An 18,273-nucleotide genomic window follows, 5' to 3' on the forward strand; every position below is an offset into this window, starting at 1 on the left:
GCCATATATACACAGCCAAGAAGAATGGACAGCTGAATTAAAAAACTGTCAACAATTTCCAGAATTTAAAATCCTGAATCATGACAGGACACTAGTGGAATTCAGGTGTTTCTGGTACGTGGACTGCTCTCACCCAATGTGAGGTTGAACTGTTGACCTTGTGTACATCCTACTTCACAAATGAGTCTGTCAGATACACTAAGCCTATAGGCTGAAGATGATGCCCCAACACTGCGGAGAAACCTCAGGTGACTGCCCAGGCAGCTGGCTGTTTCTGTCAACTCACAAATTTTTTGGGAGTTGCTTGCATGCACTTCCTGTTTTTATTTTTGTTAGCTAATATTATTCCCTTCTTGGGTCTCTGAGGGAGTTGAAGATTAGTTAGTTATGGTTGAAGATTAGTTAGTTATAGTTGAAAATTAATTAGGATAGAAAGTACATTAGATACATCTTGGAATTACCAAAATAGGATAGATAATGGAATTATTTTCTCTGATTTGTCAAATACCTGTTTAGGTATTTATTACTTGTACATATTGTATATAGTTATTGTACTTTTGTATATAGTTTTTCTTTTGTTAGTTATAACCTTTTGCTTTTTTTTTCTTTTTATTAAAATAGAAAAGGGGAAATGTGGTGGTAATCTAATTGTACTGAAATGTGATTTTGATTGTATGTTAATAAATAAAGTTGCCCGGGGGTCAGAGCTATTAGAGCCATAGCAAGAGTGTGGCGTTGGTGGCACATGCCTTTAATCCCATAGATCTCTGTGTGTTCAGGGATATAGCCAGCATTGGAGACATATGCCTTTAAGACCTAGGGGGCTTAAATTCAGACAGTGACGAGGCAGTCATGTGTTTGGGTTTACAACCAATGAGAAGGCAGAACAAAATACTTTAGATAGACAAACAGACAGGAAATAGGTCTCTTTCGGGAAGCTGGGACACCGCAGGCGGAAGGGTGAGATTTTAGCTCTGAGCTCTGACTTCTCGGCTTTCTCTTTTACATTGTTTCTGTGTTTCTTATTTAATAAGACAGTTAGTTACATCTACAGGCAGGAAGTGTCTTTATCGACACATGACCCCTCAATGCCTTATCTAGGTTTATGGGTTGGGAGAAGCATCAAACTCCTATGCCTACCTTGAAGTTGAAACTCAACAGACTGTTCTCTGCTCTTCAGAACTGTGCTGAGAAACTGTGGCTCCTCTGGAGCCTTTCAAATATTCCCTTAAAGGCTGTCAGGCCGCCACTGAGCCTTCTCTCTACAAGGCTGCACAGGTTCTCTTACTGTGACATGACTGAACTTCCCTTGCTGTCTCCATAGCTTTTCTGTGAACACACTCACTTACCCATTGCTTTCTAAAAAAGGCTCTGAACTGTAGGCTCTAAGTGCAGCCCAATAGGTGTGCAGAGCAGCGCACCATCAAGTGGGCACACTTCACCTCTCTCTTCTTGTACATTACACATCTATTAACTTAGGCCAGGCCGGATAAGCTTGGAGGCTATCGTGTTACACAATGGATTTGACCCTCTCCTGCCCCAAGTTCTATGGGCTATATTCTTCACACCATTTGCTGAGCCATTCTCCACACTGCTCTTGGTTTATCCTCGCTGTCTTTCATCTTGTTAAAGTTTGACCTTTGTTCCCATCTGCTAAGATTGAATGCATCTCTACCGTCCCGACTATTCTTCGACTTGCAGACTTAATAAGCACGTCTTATATGTTCTTGTGCTCCACTGACAAGGACAAATGTGGAACAGAAGTTAGCATAGAAGAGAAGCCTCCAGGCTGGCATGGGCCTGCTACTTAGCACCCTTGAGAAGAGCTGTTTATCCACTTACAAATCCTCTTAAAGACACCATCATCCAGTACTCATGCCTCTTTTTTGATGATACTCATGTCCAATACTTTGCTGAAAGACAGACACAGAATATGGACGACATTCCTCTACTGATGGGCAAAGGCACCAAGGCCCAGGAGTTCCCAGCAGTAATCTTCCCAGGGGATTCAGGATATTCTATCCATAATTCAAAAATACATATTCAATGTTGGCTGTTTTCCAGGCTTAGGGCCCTCCAGGCACCACCCACCCAGACAATACCAACATGGTTAGTGTTTCCTGCTTTTCAATACTGTGTTTTAGGTGCTGGGGAATGGTTCCATCAGTAAAGTGCCTAATGCATACAAGGATGAAAACCTGAGTGAGAATCCCCAGCACCCACATAAACACAAAACCAAACACAAACAAAAAACCCAAGGTCACCTATGTCTGTAACCCTAGCACTAGGGAAGTAGAGACAGGTGGACTGCTAGAGCTCATCCTCCAGGTTCTGCTAAAAACCCTGTCTCAAAATATAAGGTGGAGAGAGACAGTGGGAGATACCCAGTGCTGACCTCAGGCCTCCAGAGGTGCATGTACACATGTATACACATACACACATGTGCAGGCAAAAATAAAAAAAATAATGAACTTGGGCTATCAAAATAGGTTATTGGTAAAGTTGCTCACTGCCAAGTCCAAATGACCTGAGATCAATCCTTGGTTCCACATGTACACACACACACACACACACACACACACACACACACACACACACACACAGGTGAATAAATGCAATGGAAACTTATTAAAATAAACAAATAAAACCTTTAGAAAACAATGCATGGTAGACACCCTGCCCATTATCTTTCCTCTCTTTCAGAGCTAGCTCTGAGGCAAACACAGGAAGTATGTATTTGATGAATTTAGTAATTACCATAGTAACAGTCTACTGGAGCCTCCTGTACTGTGTGCATGAATGAACTGAACACTCAGTGTTCACAGCACACTTCTCCAGTTTTAGAGGTGAAACCAAAGTCGAGTTGGTCAGACAGTCTGTGCATGCTTACGTACCAAAGGGGTGCTGGAGACATGGGTCATCTCTAACAGACCACACAGGGTTAGCTGGTTCACTACAGCTGGAGGGATTCATGAAGTGCAGTTCACATTTCATTACCTAAAAACTCATAAGCTTTGGGAAAAGCTTTGTAAAAGAATTTTCTCACAATTTGCAATTTCACACACTCAAGGTTAAAAACAAATTAGGCACATTTTCATTAACAATTATTAGATATTCTTATAAAAAACCAAGTATAAGACGATGTTTTTAAATGCTCCCACTATGAAGCAGTGATAAGCATTTTGTGGAAATAAAACCACTCTCTACATAGACAAGTCCCCAGAATTCTTCAGTTAAGAACCAATGAGCGTTGGCAGCTCTCGAATTTTAAGGACTGGCAACCTCACTGTTCTCTGGTATCATTTGCAGGAGTGAATTTCCAGATCTACGGAGTTATGCTGTTTTTTTTTTCTTTTTTTCTTTTCTGTCTTAAAGGATCATTTTCTTCAATATGAACACAAACATCTCTTTTTGCAATTAGTGATAAATATAAGCCTTCATAGAAATTTATGTTAATGACTCACAAAAGTCATTTCCACCATCTCAGAAACCATGACAACAGAGAAGGCCCTTGGGGTTCTATGTTATTCACATGGGTATTCTTCGTTAGTACATTCCTACTTTATCTGTTTTTCTCATGATATAGTTCAGTAATGAATAATAGTTACTGAGTTGACATTGCGTGAATCAATGAATCAATCCCTGTTTTACGATATAATTAGATAGGTGAGTCCATAGGTGATCAGTCAGATTTCAAAGGACCAGTTTCTACCACACCCTGTGTGTCCATCTGCTCCGAATATTTCCAATGCTGACACTCCATAAGCGAGCTGGCAAGGTACAGATCAAATATTTCATAATCTCACCTTTTGGAATGATCGTCTTGTTATTCTTACCAAGAGCCTTGCCTTCCTAAACCAGAGGAAGTGCCTTGGAGCTAACGTGTTCCTCAGTGTATCTAAAATTAAATATCCAGTCGGTGTTTAAATTAAGATCTGACCTTGTGCAGCAGAAACACAAGTGTTCCCTGGCACAAGGGAAAAAGTTACCCGTGACTTCTGATGACTCTCATCAAAAGAAACACAAGCCCATGGAAGAATAAGACTCACTGTGTTCTGATTGGTTCAAAGAGTTTATAGAAAACATAAGCTGCCAACTCAGCGGCAGGGAGGCTTCTTTATTTTTAAATTTTTTAAAATTTATTTTACTACCGACCAGCTTCCCCTCCCTCCTCTCCTCCCGTCCCTTCCCCCACCTCATTTCTACACCCCCCACCCTGCCTGACCCAATCCACTCCTCCAAAAGGTTAAGGCCTCCCATGGGAGTCGACAAAGCATGGCATGTCAAGTTGAGGTAGGACCAAGCTCCTTCCCCCCGGCATCAAGGCTGAAAGAGGTATCCCACCACAGGGAATAGGTTCCAAAAAGCCAGATCATGCACCAGGGACAGGTCTTGGTCCCACTGCTAGAGGCCCCACAAACAGATCAAACTACATAACTGTCACCCACATGCAGAGGGCCTAGGTCAGTCCCATGCTGGCTCCCTAGGGAGGCTTCTTGATGAAGGAACAAGACATTCTGCCCACATGAGCCAAAGCATACTGTAGTATGAATTCAAGAGGTAAATGGTGTTTCAGCAGATCCCCATCCTCTGGGCGAGTTCCAGTGCTCACTACTTTTTCATTCTTCAACTTTTAGACCGAAGTCAAACGACATCGGGCAAGATCATCTTATACCAACCAATTTACTGTCTTCACTGAGATTTGCTCTTAGTAACTGCCACTGTGACCCGAAGATACAGAGCTCTCAGCTGCATCCATTCTGATCCAAATTGCACAGGTCAACAGGCAAGAATATGGAATAGTAAAACAAACAAACAAACAAACAAACAAATAAATTGTAGTAGATGTAAAGCAAGCAAAAAAAAAAAAAAGTCTTTTAGTTTAAGGTGCCATTTCCTTAAAGGACCACAAAATCAGAAGAAGAAGAAAATTACATTGAATAAAATCTGCCCTCTTACCGGTTTCCTGATGGGAACACCCAACTTGTCTTTTTGTCTTTTTTTTTTTTTTAAAACAGGTCTATCTTTGTGTTACCCAGGCCCCTGTCAAAATCCACAAAGCCATCTATCTGGCTTCTGCCTGTCCCTCTCACTTCCCCCACGGACACAAGCCTGCCCAAGGATCTCAGGCCTCCTGGCTTCTGGGGCTGAGTGACACTCCCATTCCTCATCTCACAGCTCCAGGTTGGATTCACTGGTGTTGATCTTCCTGCACTTTCTATTGTAGGATTCGGGCAGCAGAAGCAGGCTAGACTTGATATTTTTTTCCACCTCTTTGTCTTGGGGGTCAATGAGTAGCCAATCTGCCATTGCTCTTACACTCTAGAAAAACACAGGTATGAAAGGAGAGGCCCTCCTGCCTCCTCATTAGCTATGATAAACAAGGCATGCTTCTATCATCTTTGGAGCAAAACTTTGAAAAACAATTCACATTTATATAACTGTTAACTGAACCCTAGAAGAGTAAAGGGTGGGGATTAAAGAGTAATGCACATTTTCTAAATTATTAACCTGATGGAACTTTTCCATAAAAATGTTATAAAAGGCCCAAGAGATTCTCAATATTTCAGTTCACACAACACTGCTTTAGTGCCCATACTAAAATTCACATAAATCTTCGGAGTTTAATAGAATTTATGGAAATACGTGAGCTCAACATTTTCAAATGTTGTTCAGTGCATTGCTGTGATGTGTTTGCTCTTCAATCATTTTGTGTTGTCACATGTGTAGAATAGTTACTGTCGATTCTTGTTCCAAATGATGTTTAATATAGTGTTTAAAGTGGCTCATGAGAGACTTTGTGGTTAGATGAATTGACACAAGCTACAGAATAATACACTTACAAATAAATATTGTTTTCCCTCATGGCCTCTGACACATGGGATTTGCTTTCAAGTTTTGAGACATGTAATGGCAGATGCCTGGGGAGGCTAGGGCAGAGGGATCATTTGATCAAGGCCAGCTGAGGCTAAAGACTAAGACCCTTTCTCAAGGGACAAAAAATGCTGATACTCAATGTACTCACCTGTATTATGGAAACAGTGATAATAACGTGACCATGTTAGCCACCACCTTTATAAGGCCTATCCCTCAAGTAGTCAACCATCCATACACATACATAATAACACCCTGTGAGTAAAGAGTGATCTAATCATGGCATTAATAATTACCTTCAAATTACATTTGTCTTGTTTTAAAGTGGCATTTTCTGGCCATTTTCTCCAAGAGGAAATGAAATGAGTCTCAGATTTCAAACAATGTACCTGTGAAACTGTAAAATAGTAAATACATTTTTTTAAATGTGCCTGTGCTTTGCTGGTGGTGGGGCTGAGTTTCAGGAGGGTTATGACTGAACAGCAAAGGATTATTTAATGGCACCATTCTGATGAAGGTGCATGTAATGGGAATGACACCCAGAGTCACCTCCCTTCTCTCTATATTTAGGAACACATGCCTGTCCTGGTTCAAGATGATAATTATAGCAAAGGACATGGAGAATCTAAGGTTAGAATGGCTGAGATGTACTGGTAGAGACTGCCCTTGGACTCACCCATTTCTATTTAGGGAATAAGGGAGTTTGGGTGGTATTGGATGGGAATTCCAGTGGAATGGTGGAGCATCCCTGTGTTCATGTTTAAGGCACCTGCTGGCCCTGAATGCCTCGCTTTACCACCAGTACACTGTGTTCCTAAAAACAAGTGTGAGGTCTGCAGGCTTGTCATCATGAAATGAAATACATCTCTTGCAATCATTACACATAATCCATGCACTGTCTCTCCGAGCCATTTATCATGCTCACACTAGACCAGTTCATTTTTATAAAGCTCTATAATAAGTGCACACTAAGCTCTGTCTTGTGAAAAAACTGTGAGGGAGTCCTACTCTATGTTATCTAGCATTGTGCTGACAGTAAGCAATCCCTGTCTACCCGTTCAGAACAAAGCAGAAATGCAAGAAAGGAAGTCGTCCATTTCCAGCTTGCTTCCATGTGCTTGAATAACGGCTTTGTTTTTCCAGACTGAAAACCAAAGAACTGACACTGAGTTGAATGTTTGAGCACCGAACTCCTCCAGGGGGCACTGACATCATATATCTGTGGAAGAACCCAAACTGCTGACATATTCTGGTCATTTCACTGACAGGTAGCATCACAAACTCAAATGCAGGAGAGTAAGTTTTAATGGAATTTTTCAAAAAATTGAAAATAAAAATCCATATGATCCAGGGTCGGACCACAGTCAAAAGAATGACTCATGGTGGTCAATGCCTTGGGGAACCGTGAGAGAGGCTCCAGGAAGAAAGGCAGAGGGCCTTTACCTCAGGTGTATTTTGTTCCCTGGGTTGTTCTTGGATGTGATTTCATGCCTCCTGGGACAAACATTTACATTACATTCATGAGACATGTTTATTCTTGTTGGATGTCAGAAAGTAGCTGTAGAATCCAATCTGGTCAATGTACCCTGGATCTGGATCTGGTCTTCTGCCTTGCTTTCATGCTTTTCCAGATATAATCTATGGTGTATACCACACAATTGTGTTTCTATTCATCAGTCCTGAGAAAGTTCTGGGAAAGGGCTGCTCTGTTAATATTTAGTATGTGCTTATTGATATTTATTTACATGTTTTTCTGAACTCAAACAACCTTCCTTAGATCATTGCTTTTTTTGTTTCATTTGTGTTCGAAAGAACACTGAAACCAAAGTAAGGTTGTCTACAGCATTGGACTATAGTCCGACCCATTCTTTCAGGTCCTCAGATCTCAGGTCCAGATCTGCTCAGGTCGGCTGAAAAGTTGACATTCAGCATCCTATTTCTGAGCATATGACCATTGGAATTAAAAGCCAACATCTCAAAGTGATATGTGCCCACTTGTGTTCATTGTAGCATGATTCAAAGTAGCCAAGATATGCAACCAAGCCAAATATCTAGCAGTAGATGTCCAGTAAATATTACAATAGAATGTTATCCAGCCTTACAAAAGAAAGAATCCTGCCATTTGCAGCAAGATGGAGGAAACTAGGAGGACCCGTGAGAAATAACAAGGATACAGACAGACAAACACTGCATGATATCACTTGTATGTGAAAACTAAAGAACAGAACTCACAGAAACAGAGTACAATAGTGTTTTCCAGGGTCAGGCGGGTAGGCCCAAAAAGTATGTAATTTCAGTTATAAATGAGTAAGTTTGAGAGTTCTAATGCATAACATGATAATATGTTATATACTCATAGCTTGTTAAAATAGTAGATTGTAAATGTTCTCATTGTATACAATGGTAATTATCCCAGATGATAGCTATATTAATTAATTTGGTTGTGGTAATAATTATACTTATCTATGTTTATCAAATCACCACATTATATACTTTAGTTGACACAAATTTCATTTGTCAATGGGACCTTAATACAACTAAAGATTTTTCTTTTTAAAATTTAATTTTAAAAATACTCATACAATGTATTTTGACCACATTCTTTTATCCTCCTCCATCTTTTCCCAGATCCTACTCACCTCCCTACCCAGACAACTACATATACTTTCCGTCTCTTAAAAAATCAAAACAAACACACATTGCCACCATCACCACAACAACAATAACTACAAAATACTATGGAGTCCACTCTGTACTGGTCAACTACTTTTGAGCATGAGGTCTACCCAAAAGTGTAGTTGATAGACCCATTGAAGACATTGGATTTTTTTCTCTCTCTTCAGCTATCACTTGCAAACAGCTTCTTGGTTAGGGGTGGGACTTTGTGCCCATTTCCCATCCTCCATGCTGTTGACAATTTCATACATTACACAAGGTTTTCTGATCACTCCCCTCACTTTTATCTCCCTCCTATAGATTCCCCTAGCCCCTGGCACCACTACTTCCCACTTTTCTAGTTTCATGACTTTGGATTTAGTTTTGTGATGTATTTAGTTTGACCAGGGATGTCAGTGTGACCACTGGGTTAGAACTGAAGCCCAGTGAGGTCATCAATCTAGCAATCTTTTAAAAATAAAAAAATAATAACAAGGTTGAAACCCAGGTCAGTCAGTACAAATGTTAATCTAGCTGTGTTATATATTAATTCTTACCTGTAATAAATTTATACTAGTGATTCCTAAATTGATTTTTAGGGCAAAGGGGGAAGGAGTATTCTCTCCTGTGTGAATAAATTTTTTCCTCAACAGTTAGCAAGAATAAACAGTTGGTTTTTCATAACTACTAGTCTGCAACAGTGAATTTGTAAGAGGAGGGCATACAACTCAAGTGCAGGGTTATTTGATTTCTTTGTTCAGTTAATTATATCCCCCTGAAGAACTGTTAAGGGAATGCTAACACATTCATTTGCCTGTCTATTCCCTTTACTTGTACCACAGTATTTTAATTATTGCAGCAGCACAGAATGATGTGACATTTGGGGAGAGCAAGCCTTTATTTTTATTTCAGAATTCTTTATGTCACATGTTGTTTCTTACACATGATTTTCAGAATCACTTCCAGTAATAAAAATAAAATTGCAACTGAAAGTACACCAAGAATAGATTCATCTGGGAAAAATTGACCTGTGCAAAATATTGACTCTTCTCCCCAGGAAAATTATATATCTCAATTTATTTAAATTTTTATTTTGAGTTGATAAAGTTTCAAAGATTCTTAATGAAATAGTGAACAGTCCTTAAACATTTATTCATTAGTATTTTGTAATTTTTATTACTTTGTGAGTAGAATTGTCTTTCTCTAACCTACTTGAAACCATAGGCTTTGATATATTGGAAGCTAATCTATGTGTGCTAATTTTGACTCAGTTGCTTTTCACAGCTCTTATCTGGTCTAGTGATCTCAGGTTGATTTTCTTAACTTCTCTGTGTGTCTAGTGTCTCAGCATTACAGATGCTGGAAAGCTGGAGGTGTGTGTGTGTGTGTGTGTGTGTGTGTGTGTGTGTGTGTGTACATAAATATATGTTGGGGTGGGGAGGAGGACAGATTCTACTAAAATTTTTGAACAAGAAATTAGTATGCAACACCAGTATGCCCTCTGAAAAGCTCATAAAGTGAGTACTGTAGGGCTAAACCTGGGTGCTCAGAGAAGAAAAAGGGTCTCCACCTCCTAACATCAGCTCCTAAGATCATCAGAACAAAGTGCCTGGGCATGTCTTCCTTGGCTGGAGTCTCCCTTTTACATGAAATGCTTGGGCTTTTGTTGGGCTTGCAGTTTGATGAGCTTTGATTTCTCTTTAATTTTAAGATCTAGAATCCTGTTGTTTGGAGATCTATCTTCTAAGCAGCCCCTATTTTACAGTTTGGGATTTTGATAAAAATATTTCTGTGGTCTTCACCTTGTCTTATCCCTTTCATGAATTATATTTGTGAATCAGAGGCTAATCATTTCTTAAGCAAGATTTCCTGTGGTTTCTTTCACTCTCTCATCATCTCTGGACACCTAAATAAGATGTGACCCCCATGTGTATACAAGGTGTCCATTTATCTACTAAGCATATGTTGATTAATTACCATGTGTGAGACATAAAGATGGTAGCAAGTTCTCATAATTTGATTTGTACAAGTTCAAATCAAAGAACACTAAGGATTGCAGAGATGGCTTAGTCGGTCCAGTGCTTACCATGAAGCATGGAGGACTGAGCTCGGAGCTCCAGCACCTATGCAAAAATTAGCACAGTGATATATATCTGCAATCCTGGTGGTGTGGGGGAGGAGGCAGGGTGTGGAGACAGGCAGATTCTTGGATCTTGCTAGTCAGTCAATGAGCTTCAGGATCAGCAAGAAATACTGTCTTAAAAAATAAGGTAGCAGGGCTGGAGAGATGGCTCAAGAGGTTAAGACCACTGGCTGCTCCTCTAGAGATCCTGAGTTCAATTCCCAGCAACCACATGGTGACTCACAACCATCTGTAATGAGATCTGGTGCCCTCTTCTGGCATGCAGGCATACATACAGGCAGAACACTGTGTGTGTGTGTGTATATATATATCTTTTTTTTTAAAAAAAAGGAAGCTTCTATAAGCTTGCAGGCGGAGCAAGCCAGTAATCATCACCCCTCCATGGCCTCTGCATCGCCTCTGGCCTCCAGTTGCCTGCCCTGTGTGAGTACCTGCCCTCACTGCTTTTTATGACCAACTATTATATGGAACTGTGAGTGAAATAAACCCTTTCCTCCTCAATTTACCTTTGGTCATGATGTTTCATCACAACAATAGTAACCCTAACCAAGACAGAATAAATAAGGGAGAAAATATAAAATTCTTGCTATTTATAAGCATTTCATTGATAAAATTTAGGCATTGAAATATGCCATTTGAAAACACGTGTTTCTCTTTCATCTTATGTATCTATGTGGACATATGACATAGGCAATCCAGTGAGGAAGGCTATTATGTTCAGTTGAGGTGATCAACTCATTATTAAAGATTTGAAGATAAATAAAACCAGCTGGGTTTCTCCATGGTCTATGGTTCAAGTATGTTATATCTCAGCAATAGGTTTTTATTGTCAAGTTATGGGAGGCGATCAACATCATTGATAACAAACTGTAATGGTTAATAGTCTATGTGACCTCATTGGGCAACACTCCAAAGGTGGTAACCCATTCCTGGCACTGGGCTGCTGTGGAATAATCCTTTTTTACACTGTGAAGATTTGTCACTGTGATTGGTTTAATAAAGAATCAGGGGGCTGGAGAGATGGCTCAGAGGTTAAGAGCACTGATTGCTCTTCCAGAGGTCCTGAGTTCAAGTCCCAGCAACCACATGGTGGCTCACAACCATCCGTAATGAGATCTGGTGCCCTCTTCTGGTGTGCAGGCATATATGCAGGCAAAACATTGTATACATAATAAATGAAAGTTAAAAAGAAAGCCGAGTGGTGGTGGCCCACATCTTTAATCCCAGCACTCGGGAGGCAGAAGCAGGCAGATCTCTGTGAGTTTGAGGCCAGCCTGGGCTACAGAGTGAGTTCCAGGACAGGCTCCAAAGCTACAGAGAAACCCTGTCTCAAAAAACCAAAAAAAAAAAAATCTGATTGGTCTGATTGGTCAATAGCTGAACAGGATAAACTTAGGTGGGAAAACCAAAGTAAGGATGATGGGATGAGGAAGGACAGAGTTAGAGGAGTCACCAGCCAGATGGAGAACTAGTCAGACACACAAAATGGGATAGAAATAAAAGCCATGAGCCTTGGGGCAGCACATAGATTAGTAGAAATGGATTAAGTTGTAAGCACTAGTTAGTAACAAGCCTGAGCTATTGGCCGAGCATTTATAATTTAAAAAAAGGTAGCCATCAATAGAAGACACCCAATATTGACCCTTGTCTACTCCTCAACATACAATTTTTAAAAAGGACATTTAGAAACTTGTCTATCATGTAGTGAATCTTACAAACATTTTAGAAGCCAGAACATTAAGAGTCAGATGAAGATACAAAAAATATACCCTTAGGACTTTTGCTGGGCAGGATTCCTTTTTGTAGCCTGAATCTAGGCATCTGGAAATTCATCTTTTTTATATAATTGTATTATTAAATGGTTATATTCCATCTCTCCTCTACGCAATTATCCATGAGCACAATAGGAAAATGAAAGTGTTATTTCACAAATGGATTATTGATGATATTTTGTTATCAAATTCTAAGTGTTGGGATGTTAGAGAGTTTCTACATAGAGCTATAGACCCATAACCTTCCACTGGTTGAGTTTAAGAATATTGTGCAACATTCACTCTCTGTGAGAGACATGACACATTCACCACAACGAAGAGTGGATGGAAGCCTTGGCGACATAGATATCATGTGGCTATTGAGTTATCAGAAGTAGAAAACAATTTTACAGGGAATTGAAGTCTGCTATAGTTCACTACAGCTGATGCTGTGCCCACAATACAGCCAACACTATCTAATGGGAGATCATCACATGAGCATAGATTTCTGTTCAGCTTGCTTCCCAATGATCTATTTTGAACTCTTCCAGGATGGAGATAAGTATTATAAATACTGGTCTTTTCATAACAGACGTAACCATGTGGTCTCCTATAGTACTTCAGCACTGTTGCTTTTGGAGTGACTTGTCCTTTAATAACCATAATGTTGGGGAGTATTTAGTGAGTTTTTGTTATAACTAAGCATTATGGTAAGTCCTTTGCTTGGGGCTTCTGTGAAGGTATGCAGCTTGTGCCCTGTACAAAAGACACTTGGGTGAAGGAGCAAAAAGATTAAATTCACTTCCATCACCAGGCCCCTATGTTGCTTCCACCAAGAGAGCAGTTTTAGAATTTCTGACCTGAACAAAACAATTCTTGTCCCCTATGAATGTTTAATCACCACAGCCTTCCTGAAAGGTAGGTGACATGGCCTAACACTGTGACCATTTACCAGGGAGGAAGAAAAAAAATTAAAGGGTTAATTAAACTCTTGCACAGTCATTTAACCAATAAGAGGACCAGCTATGATTTTAACGCAGACAGAGTTAAGCACTATGCTAGATGTTCTCAGACGTGTGAATGTGTTTGGGAACAGACACTTACTTGGCATAATCCCAGCCGTTTTGCTCCCAGCAGAGCCAGGCATGCTGTGCCTTCCCACCTGGAAGAGTGGTTGCCCAAGTGACTGCGGCAGAGGCACACTCAGAGCTGTGCCCATGCCTAGCAAGTTTGATTGTGATGGTTATTTCTCTCAGTGACGAAGCCACTCAAGCGGCAGAACTGAGAATGTATCAGGCCCTACGGTAGAGAACCTAGATACATATGTAACATGCCTTAGGGGTTCACCTATGGCATTAGGTAAACATTTTCCTCTCTTAACAGGCAGGTGTACAAGATCCTGAGCAGGAAGGGAAGATGGGAAAATTTAAGGGGCCCGTGGGAAGGACTCCTCACCCTCAGGGATCCGGTTTTCATTTCTTGTTGGGTGAAAGTCAGCAATTTTCTACACAGCTCACAAACTCAAAACTGCTGTGAAGATAGACTATATAAAAACAATAATCTCTCTTGAGAAACATCTTGAACAAGACTGTTAAAATGGCAAATTTTCATTTACAAGATGAAATTCTTCTTTTTTTAATTTTTTAATTATTTTATTTTATTTTACAATACTATTCAGTTCTACATAACAGCCACAGATTCCCTTGTTCTCCCCCTTCCTGCCCCCCTCCCCTTCTCCCCAGCCCACCCCCCATTCCCACCTCCTCCAGAGCAAGGCTTCCCCCGAGGACTGAGATCGACCTGATAGACTCAGTCTAGGCAGGTCCAGTCCCCTCCTCCCAGATTGAGCAAAGCATCCCTGCAACGAGCACAGGACCTGGTCCCACTGCCTAGATGTCTCCCAAACAGATCAAGCCAATCAACTGTCTCACCTATTTAGAGGGCCTGATCCAGTTGGGGGCCCCTCAGCCTTTGGTTCATAGTTCATGTGTTTCCATTCGTTTGGCTATTTGTCCCTGTGCTTTATCCAACCTTGGTCTCAACAATTCTCGCTCATATAAACCCTCCTCTTTCTCGCTAATTAGACTCCCGGCGCTCAACCCAGGGCCTAGCTGTGGATCTCTGCATCCAGATTCCTCAGTCCTTGGCACAACTATTAGGGTGTTTGGCCATCCCATCAACAGAGTAGGTCAGTCCCGGCTGTCTCTCGGCCATTGCCAGCAGTCTTTTGTGGGGTATCTTTGTGGATTTCTGTGGGCCTCTTTAGCACTTTGTTTCTTCCTTTTCTCATGTGGTCTTCATTTACCATGGTCTCCTATTCCTTGTTCTCCCTCTCTGTTCTTGATCCAGGTGGAATCTCCTGCTCTCTTTCCCTCAACCCTTGCCCTTCATTGCTCCCACTCATGTCCAGGTTGTTTATGTAGATCTCAGCCATTTCTCCGTCATTGGGCGATCCTCGTGTCTTTCTTGGGGTCCTGTTTTCCAGGTAGCCTCCCTGGTGATGTGAGTAGCAGTCCAGTCATCCTTGTTCCACATCTAGTATCCTCCTATGAGTGAGTACATACCATATTTATCTTTCTGAGTCTGGGTTACCTCACTCAGGATGATTTTTTCTAGATCCATCCATTTGCCTGCAAACCTCATGATGTCATTGTTTTTCTCTGCTGAGTAGTATTCCATTGTGTATATGTGCCACAACTTATTTATCCATTCTTCAGTTGAAGGGCATCTAGGTTGTTTCCAGGTTTTGGCTATTACAAACAATGCTGATATGAACATAGCTGAGAAAGTGCTCTTGTGGTATGATTGAGCATTTCTTGGGTATATGCCCAAGAGTGGTATAGCTGGATCTTGGGGAGATTGATTCCCAATTTTCTAAGAAAGTGCCATATTGATTTCCAAAGTGGTTGTACAAGCTTGCATTCCACCAGCAGTGGAGGAGAGTTCCCCTAGTTCCACATCCTCTACAGTCAACAAGGCAAAGTGACAGCCTACAGAATGGGAAAAGATCTTCACCAACCCCACATCTGACAGAGGACTGATATCCAGAATATATAAGGAACTCAAGAAATTAGACATCAAAATGACCAACAGTCCAGTTAAGAAATGGGCTATAGAACTAAACAGAGAATTCTCAACAGAGGAAACTCAAATGGCTGAAAGACATTTAAGGAATTGCTCAACATCCCTAATCATCAGGGAAATGCAAATCAAAACAACTCTGAGATACCACCTTATGCCTGTCAGAATGGCTAAAATCAAAAACACTGAAGACACTTTATGCTGGAGAGGATGTGGTACAAGGTGAAATTCTTTAAGAGAAATAAACAAGCCAGTTCATATTCTTAACCTAATTTTAAGCTTTACCTAATTTTTAAGCCTTATTTAATCTTGATTATTGGGTTTTTTTTGTTTTTTGTTTTTGAGACAGAATTTTTCTGTGTAACAGCCCTGGCTGTAGACCAAACTGGCCTCAAACTCACAGAGATCTGCCCGCCTCTGCCTCCTGAGAACTGCCTCCTGATCAAAGGTGTGCACCACCATACCTGGCTCTTGATTGTAGGTGTTTAGACAGGTCTACCTCTTGTTTAATGGTAGACAGTGATTAAATCTAAATTATGTGCTACCACTTTCTTCAACAAACAGAGAAACTTGTGTCACATTGACTCATCCTGTGTGGCCCTTTTTAATGAGAATGGCCCTCATAGGTTCATATACCTAAATATTTGGTCTCAGTTGATGAAACTGTTTGGGAGAGACTCGGAGGCATGGTCACGTTGGAAGAGGTGTGTCACTTGGGGAGGACTTTGAGGTTTCAAAAGCCCATGTCCTTTGGGCTCTCTCTCTCTCTTTGACTCATACTTATGGATGAGATGCCAGCTACTACTCCAGCTCCATGCCTGCCTGCCTGCTGCCATGTTCCCTGCCATGATGGTCATAGATAGACTTGCTTCTGAAACTGTAAGCCTCAAGCAAATTCTTTCTTCTCAAAGTTGCTTTGGTCATGGTGTCTCTTCACAGCAATAGAAAAGGAACTAAGGCACCCTGAAATTCTTATCTTCAGAGCAAGTCAAGGTACTCACCTCACGCAAGTCCACAAAGAAGGGTTCTCCTCATGCTGCAACTCATTGCCTCAGCCTGAACCTCTTGCTGCTTCTGACACCCACTCTCAGTTCTTGCTCATCTGTCACTTGGGTCACAGGCCATTGCCACTTCACCGTTCCTGTCTCTACAAATCTTTTTGCCCCTTTAAGACTGTCTTAGTCACTGTTCTATTGCTGGGAAGAGAAACCACGACCAAGGCAACTAGTATAAGACAAAGCATTTAACTGAGGGCTTGCTTACAGTTTCAGAAGTTTAGTCTGTCATCATCATGGCGTGGAGCATGGCAGCACACATGGTACTAGAGCAATAGCTAAGAGATACATCCTGATCCATAGACAGAGAGGCAGAGCAAGACATACTTGGTCCGGTGTGGGTATTTGAAAACCCCAGTGACACACTTCCTCCAACAAGGCCACACCTCCTAATCCTTCTCAAATAGTTTGTATCCCTTTTTATGACTAAACATCCAGATATATAAGTTATGGGGTTCATTCTCATACAAACTACCACAAAGACTCAGCACAAGCCTTCTTCCCCTTTCCCCATGAACTTCTCCTAATCTTTCCAGAACCTATTTCCCACTTCCTTCGTTTTTGTACCATGTTTAACTTGTCTTCAAGAGTAATAATTTATGTCCCTCTATTATATCAGATTTTATTGAAGGCTGGCAGAGTGTCACTGGGTTTTTCACAGTGTGGACATTTGACAAATATGAATTAACTGAAGGCCAGGGGCTGAACAATGGCAGGAGGAACCTCCAACTTTACCATGTGCTTTATGTGTTTACTTCAACCAGTGTCTAAATAGGACTTTTATAGTGTAGGAAAAGATAAATTGGAGTCTTAAGCCAAATTCATAATCAACTTGTTTTAAAATCAGAACCTAGTGAATAATTGATTTGTGTGATTTTTTATGTGTGAATCCCATAGTACTAGGTAGACTTCAAATTTACTCTGAGTTAATTTTTAACTTTCATTCTGGCTACCTATCTTCAAAGTTATCAAACAAGAGTCAGGCAGAGATAAAGTAAAGGGGAAAGTAGAAAAACTATTCAGGCATTTCTGAGAGTATTTAGTTTATTTTGCCTAAGAGCAAATTGGTAATGGCAAAGAATTTGGAAACAAACATGTGACCACTATAAGTGAGTATTCAGCAATACAGAGATTTGATGAGTGCTACTTTAATAACAATCATAACGAAGGAAATATTTATCTAAGATATACCCAATTGAACTTTGAAAGATCTAAGGGAAAACAAAATGCAAGTCAAGAAAACATTTAAGAGGCTGGCACACTGTATTTTCGTATATCTATGTTTATATCATGTCTAAATTTTGAAAAAGGCCTTCAGAAGGTACAGCTGGAGACCCTGAGGAAGGAAGATTTGAAAAGAGCAAGCAAGAGTTGAACCATACATCAAGGAAATGTTCCTGAGTAAAAGATTTTAACGTAAACAAAAGACAAGCTACAAATGCCAGGGAAAGTCCCAGCAGCTGTCAGTGTGGAGATGTGAACCAGTGGGTTTTGAAGAAACAAGAAAATATGAAAATTTTAAAAAAATCTAATCATTTATAAGAGGGAACACAGCTCCATGTGACATGTCTCCAAAGTTATGGCTTCCAAGTACTCAGACTTGCAACACTTGAGTCTGTTTTTTAACCAATGACAGGAAGAGTCCCACAAGGCCTTCTTAGAAAATTGCTAGAGACTGACTTGAATCAAATAATAAAGAGAGAAATAAGTATGA

The 18,273-nt window shown here is 40.6% G+C and overlaps 1 protein-coding gene across 3 annotated transcripts in view; it reads right to left on the reverse strand.

The window, feature by feature from the left end:
* Positions 1-18,273, reverse strand: part of Asb15 (ankyrin repeat and SOCS box containing 15) — a 50,318-nt gene that overhangs the window by 26,431 nt on the left and 5,614 nt on the right. The window contains exon 1 of one of the 3 annotated variants that reach the window (XM_028872974.2): positions 3,807-3,920. The exons of the other annotated variants lie outside the window; for them this stretch is intronic. The gene's annotated coding sequence lies outside the window, so the exon portion shown is untranslated. Of the gene's footprint in view, positions 1-3,806; positions 3,921-18,273 lie in introns of those variants that run through there. 3 annotated transcript variants of the gene reach the window in all.

The sequence above is a fragment of the Peromyscus leucopus genome, chromosome 3 (genome assembly GCF_004664715.2).
Source record: "Peromyscus leucopus breed LL Stock chromosome 3, UCI_PerLeu_2.1, whole genome shotgun sequence".
Lineage (NCBI taxonomy): Eukaryota > Metazoa > Chordata > Mammalia > Rodentia > Cricetidae > Peromyscus > Peromyscus leucopus.